We start from the raw sequence: 9,946 nt of genomic DNA, 5'->3' as shown, positions 1-9,946 counted from the left end.
ATGCCTGTTTTTGTGGGCACGCCATAAAACGCTGGTCGGTTCCCTGCGTCCACCCCCTGCCCACCCATCAGGCAGCGTCCACCCCCAAGCCCCCCTCCCCCTGGTCGCCGAAGGTGTCCACTCCGGGGGTTCCCACCATAGGGGAGCGAATTCGGACAGCACTGAGCAGGTCTGAATTACCCCCATAATTAATGCGTCATCATGAATTCTTTAAGACTCCATTCATCCATAACTTTTCACCTATATCTTTGTGAGGACCGGAGTTGAATGGATGAACGAATAACTAATTGCTTCTGATGGTACAGGCACAGTGGTACAAAAAAAAAACAAAGAAAAAAAAAACAATAATCCACAAAAAAAGCAACCATGAAAGAAAGACTGCAACTTTGAAAGCAAAACAAAAAAAAAAAAGCAGAGTTGCGCTTGGTATAAACTGAATTGGTAACTGCGGCAGTTCCAGGATTACTGATGTAACATCAAGATAAGCCGGCAGAGGGCGTTACCATCGCGCATCCTTCCTTGGCATTTGTAGTTGAGAAGGGAGTGTAGGAAACTCCGTCTGACTACCCACACCCAGCTCCCAAACCTCGATTTACACCCTGAGACACTAGTCAGACCAGCAGGCAGCAGAAACATCCGGGCAGGAGGGCGATTTCTAAGCTCAGGTAAGAGGAGGGGAAGCCCGGCTACACTACACAGATGCCATGGGGGGATCACATCTGAATGTAAACAGCAGCAGTTGTCACATGGAATCACATCTGTTTACATGGGAACTTGGGGTAAGCTAAGGTGGGTGTAAGATCTAAAGATCTGGTAAGGGCTGAGGATCGGGTATAAGGTCAGGGGATCGAGTGTATATGGGCTGGGGATTGGGTATATAAGGGCTGAGGGTCTGGTATAAAGGCCAGAGAATCGGGTGTATAAGGGATCGTGGGCTGAGGAAAGGTGACACATGACATTTTTTTTGTAAATTAATGCAGATTGTTTTGCGTGTGCAATTGCGTGGTACCTGCGCTGTATGTATCAAGATTGCTGGTTACATTGTGTCACACTCTGTGTGTGTTGGGGGAGGGGGTCTCGTCATCCCCTCGGCGGTGCTAATGGGGGAGTGTTCTCTCAGAGCAATGTGTAGCATGTACAGTTTGGAATTGCAGCACTGCCTGCCTTTGCCAGGATACTGTGTGTGTGTATAAAATGTGTATATGTGTGTGTGTATCAAGAGTGCTGGTTACATTGTGTAACACTCACTGTGTGTGTGTGTGTGTTTTGGGGGAGGGCCCTCGTCATCCCCTCGGTGGTGCTAATGGGGGAGTGTTCTCTCAGAGCAATGTGTAGCATGTGCAGTTTGGAATTGCAGCACTGTCTGACTTTGCCAGGATACTGTGTGTGTATAAAATATATATATGTGTGTGTATTGTTTCCAAATACGACGACCGTGCGCTGTGCTGCTACTCTATATAACCCAACCAATGCAGGTAGCCTCGGAATAGTCCTCTCATTCCGGTAGACGCAGATAAAGAGCCCCCCCTGCTGGCCGCCAGCTGCAGGCTGGTGAATTGGAAGAGGTGGATGGCTTTGTGCCACTAACTGGATGTCTCGACAATTAACCCTATATTAGCAGGCACTTTGCATGCAGCAATAGACCTCTAGCAGCCAGTATGTGCCAAGCACAAAAAAGTGTATCTCACAGTATCTTCCTGATGGCTACCAGCATGTGATTATAGCCGCAGTAGCTTTGGGAGATTCAGTTACTGATTACTTGTGGGAGGAATCCAGCTGCTGACAACTTGTGTGCCTGGCTGGATTTGCACGACACTCACAATAGTCTATGGTGGCGAGGTCTTAAGGTGCGTACACACGTACAGATTTTATGTCTGATCTATCTGGTGGGAACAAAAACCTGGAAATGTATGGCAGCATATAACAATCAAAAATTTCCACCCAAATGCAGGAAAACAGAAAAAAATATATATGCTTTGATACATTTGTATATCAGAATGATTAAACAATTTTTCTGACTGATCACTGTCTGTTTTCAAGTGTTTGGGAACAATTGTTTGATTGTCAGTTGCTCTCTTACATTTCCAGGTTTTTGTTCCCACCAGGTAGATCAGACAGAAAATCTGTATGTGTGTATTCACCTTTACTCAAAAGTGTTATCTAATGAGGTATCGAGCAATTTTGGGCAAATCAGCCAGGCAAAGACTGTGAGTCAGACTGGCATTTACACACCGTGTCAGCTGCAACTCCAACCACTGCTCTGGCAATTGATTCTCCCCTTAATTTAATTGGATTTATTTTTGGAGTAAAGAGACCTTCACGATCCCTCTCCCACAGCCACCAATTTCCAAAGGAAAGTTGTTACTGCACACATGCGCTATGTCACACTCTGGGAAATTTGGTCTCATTTTATCCATTGCACATTTCGACCATAAGCTTCTAGTCTCTCTCTATGTGCTAATGGCTGGCATCAGAGGTATTCAATTAACGATGAATACCATGACTGCGTGTCTTCATACTTGGACTGAACCATCAACCTGTGAGGTAAAGTCCACAAGAAAACCCCAGAAAATCTGGTCGCCCACCAGAGGTGGATTTAGGGGTGAGTGCGCCCCTAGGCACAACAATAACACCCCCATTTGTATTATTTTTAGTGATTACTCTTTAGCCCTCACTTGATGATAGTCCATTTAATAGTCCAATAAATAAAGCCACTAGTTAATATCTTTTTATTATGTATACATATTTACTAAGTAGGACAGTTTACAGGGGCAGTATCTGCATGTCCGATCCATTTACACTCTATTCAAGTTGGCATATGGTACAGTACAGTGGATATTTTGCAGTTCCTGGTACATTTCAGGCTGACAGTACTATCACAAGCATCCCAGTGCCGCCCCCAGACATGTGCCGCCCCTAGGCACATGCCTCACATGCCTAATGGGAAAGTTCAGCTCTGTTGCCCACGGAATAAACACTCCATTGATTCCACATTTTATGTAGTGGATTTCCACACATGAAACTTTTTTCGGTGTGGGAAAAAGACTGTTTAATCAGGCTTTTCCTGGGCTGCTATTGCATCAGTGTGCCAGTGCAAATGATAAAAGTGGTATTATTGGGGGTGCATGTACATGTGCTTAGTTTAGATGAGTGGTTCTCAACCTCGGTTCTCAGGACACCCAACAGTGCACATTTTCCAGGTCACCCGGCAGTTGCACATGTGCACTCATTATTCACTGACACATTTTAAAAGTTCACAGGTGGAGCTAATTATTTCACCTGTGATTCTGTGTGGAGACCTGGAAAACATGCACTGTTGGGGGTACTTGAGGACCAAGGTTGAGAACCACTGATTTAGTTTACTGCTGCAAAGGGAAAGTGCATGTTTGTAGCTTTGCTTCTCCCTCCTGAACTGCGTATCAAGTTCATATTTGTATATTGTTATTGTTTTTTGGTTTATGTATGAAGACAAGATGGAGTTTATTTCTGGCTTACTGACTACACTGTACTAGTGCTTTCAGGATGAGTCATGTAGGTGCAGTTACTCTGGAGCTGTGCGTTTGGGGGGGGGGAGTGGGGGGTGTGGCGTGAGGCGTTAAGAATGACATGTCTAATTCATATATAAACATGTTCTGAACAACCAGATCTTTTTCTCTTCCCCGAATGTCTGAATGAGCTACATGTACTTGCCAGGAAAATTATTGCAAAGTGCGTACAGGAGACGCTACAGGTTTAGGAATAATATAATTCTAGGAAGGGCTGGGTGAAAGTCATTCAGAATTTTTCAGAATTTGTATCCACATTAAAATAGTTTGTAATTCTATATGACACATCTGCAGAGTATAAAGCTTGGTACACATTACCTGATCGGTACCAGTTACCCCCGGTCCAGTAAATGCTCCTAACGGTCAGTCATTATCAGATCATCCGTTGCTCAGTGTGTGGTTTCTATTAATGTTAATATAGTATATGCAGCACACTATCTTGTTTCCCCATTTATAGGCCCCCACAAACTATAGGGCTGAGAAATCGAGTGAAATCGGGCTAAATCGCATGTGTATGACATCCGATGCGCGGTCCCGTGCACATTGAATCAGAGCAAGAGATCATACGTGCTGCACATGAGATAAATCGGATGTGCAGCTGTCAGCAGCACATCGTGGGTTCTTTAGCACCTGCGATGTATCGCATCCGGTGTGAGAGGAAGCTGAGTGAGTTTTATTTTATATTGCTGCAGTCCTGCTCCCTCCACCCAGCTCTTGGCACCCTCCTGTCTGTCTCCCTCCGCCTGCAGCTCCCCGGGAGTTACATGTGATAAATCTCGTGCGATTGATCAAGTGTCAAATCGTATGTGAGCCCTGCCGGGTTTGCTGCCATGGGAATCAGGTCTGACTTGTCCTTAGGACCGATCCACCTAATTCTGTGATACAATTTGGAGAGAATTTGGCAGGTCTGAGGAAAATGTTGGTTAGGTGTGTGGGGTGGTGTTTTAGTTGGACAGGAAAGTTGGTCTGATGTATGGCCAGTATTGGATATGATTTTCTAGTGAGCTGTTTGGATGACCAGATAGCAGAGTATAAGCAGATGGCCCCATTACACAGAAATCAATTGGGGATAATCCGATCATACATTCTGACTGAGTTATCATTTGTAATTTGTTCAGTTGGTCTATTCTGTATTATTGTAGGGCAATAGCTGTATGGACTAGTTTCCACCAATGAAGATCATCATAACCGTTGCGTCACTCAGGGCCTTCTCGGACCCTAAAATGTCTGCGGGCAATAGCCTGCACTAATAAATGTAGAATATTGTGGTATGGAAACTCTATTACACACTCCTTTCTTGGTTCTCATTGGGGTGGCCTATCCCTGGATCGGGATCGGCAGGATCCTGGGATTTGGCCCCTAAAATGCCGGAATTTTAGGATGTGGATGTGGGTGCTCAGACGCTGCCCAGCTTCATGCTGTTCCTGGCACTGCGGCCTTGCGCAGCATGACGACACTGCACAGGCCACACAGCCCGCCTCATCCTGGGCGCACTGTCCTCCCATCATGTTGACTTAGTCACTGTCGACCATTAGTGGATGACCTAGTGACTGTCGACCTATACATTGTCGCTCAGTGTTCTCTAATGAAAATGTTTCCACCTGGGTGGCATAAAGAAGTAGACGGGTGGGGGTCTTCGCAATAAAAAAAGTGGCATGCTGAAGGAACGCGCCAAAGATTTACAATGTAATGCCTACTACACTTCATACACACCCATTACATGTTATACCACACATCGTAATGCCCACTACACATTATGCCACTTACATATTGTGTAGTGGGCACATGATACCTATTACATATTATACCACACACCATAATGCCCATTACATACTGTATAAGGGAAATGACCCGCATGCTAAAAGTTACAGTAAGGTTTTGATTTTCTGGAGTGCCATACGTGTGGGAAGCAAGCTGTGTGACATGTATGAATGTGTGTGTATTGGGAGCAGTGTGACATGTATGTATGTATGTATGTATGCGGGGGAGGCAGTGTGACATGTATGTATGTATGTATGTATGCGGGGGAGGCAGTGTGACATGTATGTATGTGGGGGAGGCAGTGTGACATGTATGTATGTCTGTGGGGCAGTCGTTGTCTCTCACTCACCGGTCCATTGACTCACTGCTGCTGCTGGGCGTCTCCTGGGCCTCCTGTCAGTGGCAGCGCCCCTCTCGCATCCCGGGTACAGGTCACTGGGCTACCTCACTGTGGGAGATCACTAGCACCACATCCACATTTTGACTGAACATCCTGTCACATCACTCCACGCGACGACACGGCAGCCCCAGGCACCGGAAGTGAGGAGGGCAGCAGCAGTGCAGGGAGGAGGTGGGGTTACCAGGGTGATGACCGTGTGCCAGGCATCCTGCTCCCAATACATTATGTGTATAGGGACAGCCAATCAGGAGCCACCACTGCCGGACTGGGAGCCCACTCTGCCCAGCCAGGTGTTAGCCGGGCGGCGGGGTGCACCTTGCCTGGTGGAGCGCCTGAAAAAACAGTGCTGGGGAGAACACGGTCTACCCAGTGACTGCATACCCCCAGACCTGTCTCTTTCTGTATTGGTTCGTGCCAATGAATGCCTTTCTGACGTTTCATATTGGATGTCGTCTTGCCACCTCAATCTGAATATTTTCAAAAACAGTTATAGTTCTATTTCCACCGACCAATAGTAGTTACCAACCTGATATCTCTATAGGTGCGTACACACGTACGGATTTATCTGTCCGATCTATCTGGTGGGAACAAAAACCTGGAAATGTATGGGAGCAAATGACCATCAAAAAATTGTTCCCAAACACTTGAAAACAGACAGTGATCAGTCAGACAAATTGTTTAAATCATTCTGATATAACAAATTTATCAAAGCAGATGTTTTTTTCTGTTTTCCTGCATTTGGGTGGAAATATTTGATTGTCATATGCTCCCATACATTTCCAGGTTTTTGTTCCCACCAGATAGATTGGACAGATAAATCTGTATGTGTGTATGCACCTTTACACTGTTGAGAACCAATCAATCTTGATAAACTCGCTGCCTAGGTGTCATCCCTAACTGTGAACTGTGCTTTGTTCTGCATATTCAATCTGTCTCATAATCCTGCTACATGTATCTTAAAAACATATCTAAAATATGACCGTACCTTACACCAGACACTGCTACATCTCTAATCCATGCTCTCATCATCTCCCACATTGATTATGGCGATAGTCTCCTAACTGGTCCTTCCCAATACAGACTCTCACCACTACAATCCATCAGGTGTGGTATAGGGTTCCGACAGTCGGGATCCTAACAGTCTTTAGCACGACAACGGGATCCCAACTGCCTGAACTCAGACAGCATGGCGAGCGCAACAAAGCCCCTTGCTGCGCTCGCCACGCTGCGGGCACAGTGGCTCGCTACGCTTGACACCTATTCTATTCTCCCTCTATGGGGGTCGTGGACCCCCACGAGGGAGAATAGCCGGTGGCCGTCGGGAACCCGTCTGTCTGTGTTTTAACAGTCAGGATCCCGACGTCGGGTAAATGACTGTCGGGACCCCATCCGGCACCCAATCCATCATGAATGCAGCTGCTAGGTTAATCCTCCTTCACACTCGCTCATCGTCTATAAAACTGCTCTGTCATTCCCTCCTTTGGCTACCTGTATTCTGCCGTATTTACTATAGAATACTTTTACTTACACACAAGTCCATAAACCAACATATGACCTCTTCGCTCTTCACAAGATCTTTGACTCTCATCCCATTCATGATTGCAGGACTCTCATCGGGCTGCACCCACTCTGTGGAATGCTCTCTCTTGCACAATTTTCAGATCTTTCAGATTGCAATGACTGGTCCAGCGCTTTCACACTAAACCCGGATCGCCTATTATACATAGGGTGACCCGTGTTTAACCCTTCTTATAACCCGGGTCCAATTGCCTGGTTGGTTGACCCGGGTTATAAGGTTTGGTGCTTTCACACCGCACCTTGGATCAAGACTACCTGACAATAACCCAGGTCAAGTATGCATTGTCTCTCCTCTAGAGTCCGAACCTTAAGCGTTTGCTAAAAACTCTCTTTTTTAGGCACTCTCATCATATTCCAGAACCACCCACATCACCTTCATAAACCTTTCCTATCTAATTACATCCCCACTTTACAGTCTGCACACGGGATGCAGTTGAAATCCCGGCGTTCAAAATCCCGACGCCGAAATCCCGACCCTTTCTCCCTCCGTGGGTGTCCACGACACCCATAGAGGGAGAATAAATGAGTGTGCCGAGTGTAGCAAGGCACCAAGCCTGCTGCATGGTGAGCGCAGCGAGCCCACAAGGGGGGGGGCATCCACGTGTCCACCCCCCCCCCCCCCCCCCCCCCTTGTCGGGATTTTGAACACCGGGATTCCGACCGCCGGGATTTCATATGTATTCCCTGCACACATATTCACTTATTTTCTCTCACCTTTCTTTGCTGGGTCACTGTATCTTACAGCCCACCAAGAACCTTTGCAATCTATTAGACCAGGGGCATAACTCCCAACTTCTTTAGCTGCAGAAGAGGGACACTCGTGTCCGAAAAGGGGGTGCGGCCTATGAAAATGAGGGCTTAGTCTATACAAATGAGGGCGCCATCAGGCCACGACTCCATTTTTGCCTTGTGCGTTCCTGAATAGATGCTGTGCACATGCGCACAACATTTATTCCCTTCAGGCTGGGAGACACTCCTAACTGCCCCACCCCCCGCGCAGGATACTGCCGGCCATCGGCGGGGACCTTGCCCCCCCCCCCAAAAAAAAAACGGGACCGCGAAAAACGGGACAGTCGGGAGGTATGCAGGGGTCCTCACACTTTTTCACTCTGGGACCCCATCAAACAATAAAAATAATTAAAGGACCCCAGCAAGATACGGTAGAAGGTCATCACATCACATGTGTAGTCAGCAGACCGCACCTGCATGGCAGCATTGTGGAGGCACAACATGATGTGGAAAGTCTAAAATAACATAACCGATTTTTCAGATTCCTTGAATCATTAGAAAAGATTAGAAAAGACATGGAGTTGAGACCCCATGCTGAGAAGGTCAGGACCCACAGTTTGAGAACCGCTGTATTTGACCATTATGTATAGATCACACTTATCCTTGTGTATAAATACCTATTTCCCTAGAGATTGTAAGCTTGCCAGCAGGGCCTTCCTACCATTTTGACTGTCAGTAACTGTCCAGTTTGTTTTATCCCTATTTCCATTTGTAAAACGCAATGGAACTTGCTGCGCTGTATAAGGAACTGTTAATAAAGAATAACTAGGTGGCCCGTGCGAAAATTTCGCATGTGAATAAAATACGATTCATTTATGGCGCGGTTGATGTTTTGTAGTAGGATGTTCATTTGTGTGATTTGTGAAATCTAAAACTGTTTTAAATGTTATTATAGTTCTATTGTGTCCTCATGTTATGCAATGCATGGGGAGAAGCATAATTCCATCAGGAAAGTATGCGGCACCCCAACACACTATTTAACGTTGATTTGTAAACAAACAATACAATGTGCAATTGTAAATTAACAATTTATCAGAAGCAGAGAATGTAATCTTTGAAATGGTACCTCATTTATTGATTTTGGTTAAGTATGAAGGGAGAAAAAGGGAGCACCATGATAAAATCAGCTTCTAGAAATAATATATATGATAATAGCAACTAATACAGGTTGAGTATCCCGTATCCAAAATGCTCGGGACCAGGAGAATTTTGGATAACAGATTATTCAGTATTTCGGAATATTTTAATCTTTCAATGATGGGTACTTGTTTCCTTGCACGGCCACAACTATTTGGATCTCGGGCATCGCAGGTAACAAAATCGCGTCGGTCACATCGTCGACGTGATGCCCGCGATTTTACATAGGGAACAATGTAAAATGCCTCAATTGACCCAATTAAACATAGGGAACAATGTTAAATGGCCCACAGACCCCAAAAATCAACGTGAACCCGAAGTGTGGCGAGCGCAGCGGTACGCGTCCTCCGACCTTTTCATACCCCCACTATCCACGTCGGCGTGGAGAATAGAAAGTGTGGCGAGCCCGAAGCGTGGCGAGCGGACGCGGATACCTTCACAGGTATCCGCGCCCCCTCGCGGGCTTCACAGGTATCCGCGTCCCCTCGCGGGGCTCGCCACGCTTCGGGCTCGGTGGCTCGCTGCGCTCGACACACTTTTTATTCTCAACTCCACGCCGACGTGGATAGTAGGGGTATGAAAAGGTTGGAGGCCGCGTACCGCCGCCCCTCGCGGGCTCGCTGCGCTCGACCGCAAGATCCTAAAAGTACATCCTTTGCTAGACTATATTTATTGGCTGTTCTGTTGTGCATTCCTTTACTATATATCTTAAACATTTAATATTACACTTTTTTAG

General features: G+C 46.3%; 1 protein-coding gene across 1 annotated transcript in view; it reads left to right on the top strand.

Moving 5' to 3' along the window:
- Positions 1 to 495: 495 nt before the first annotated feature.
- Positions 496 to 9,946, top strand: part of TMBIM1 (transmembrane BAX inhibitor motif containing 1) — a 48,632-nt gene continuing 39,181 nt past the window's right edge. Inside the window, exon 1 of the mRNA XM_083153700.1 lies at positions 496 to 665. The gene's annotated coding sequence lies outside the window, so the exon portion shown is untranslated. The remainder of the gene's footprint in view (positions 666 to 9,946) is intronic.

This window comes from Crinia signifera, chromosome 7 (genome assembly GCF_055691185.1).
Source record: "Crinia signifera chromosome 7, ASM5569118v1, whole genome shotgun sequence".
Lineage (NCBI taxonomy): Eukaryota > Metazoa > Chordata > Amphibia > Anura > Myobatrachidae > Crinia > Crinia signifera.
Note: the sequence above shows the minus strand (reverse complement) of the source record. Positions and strands in the feature narration are given on the sequence as shown.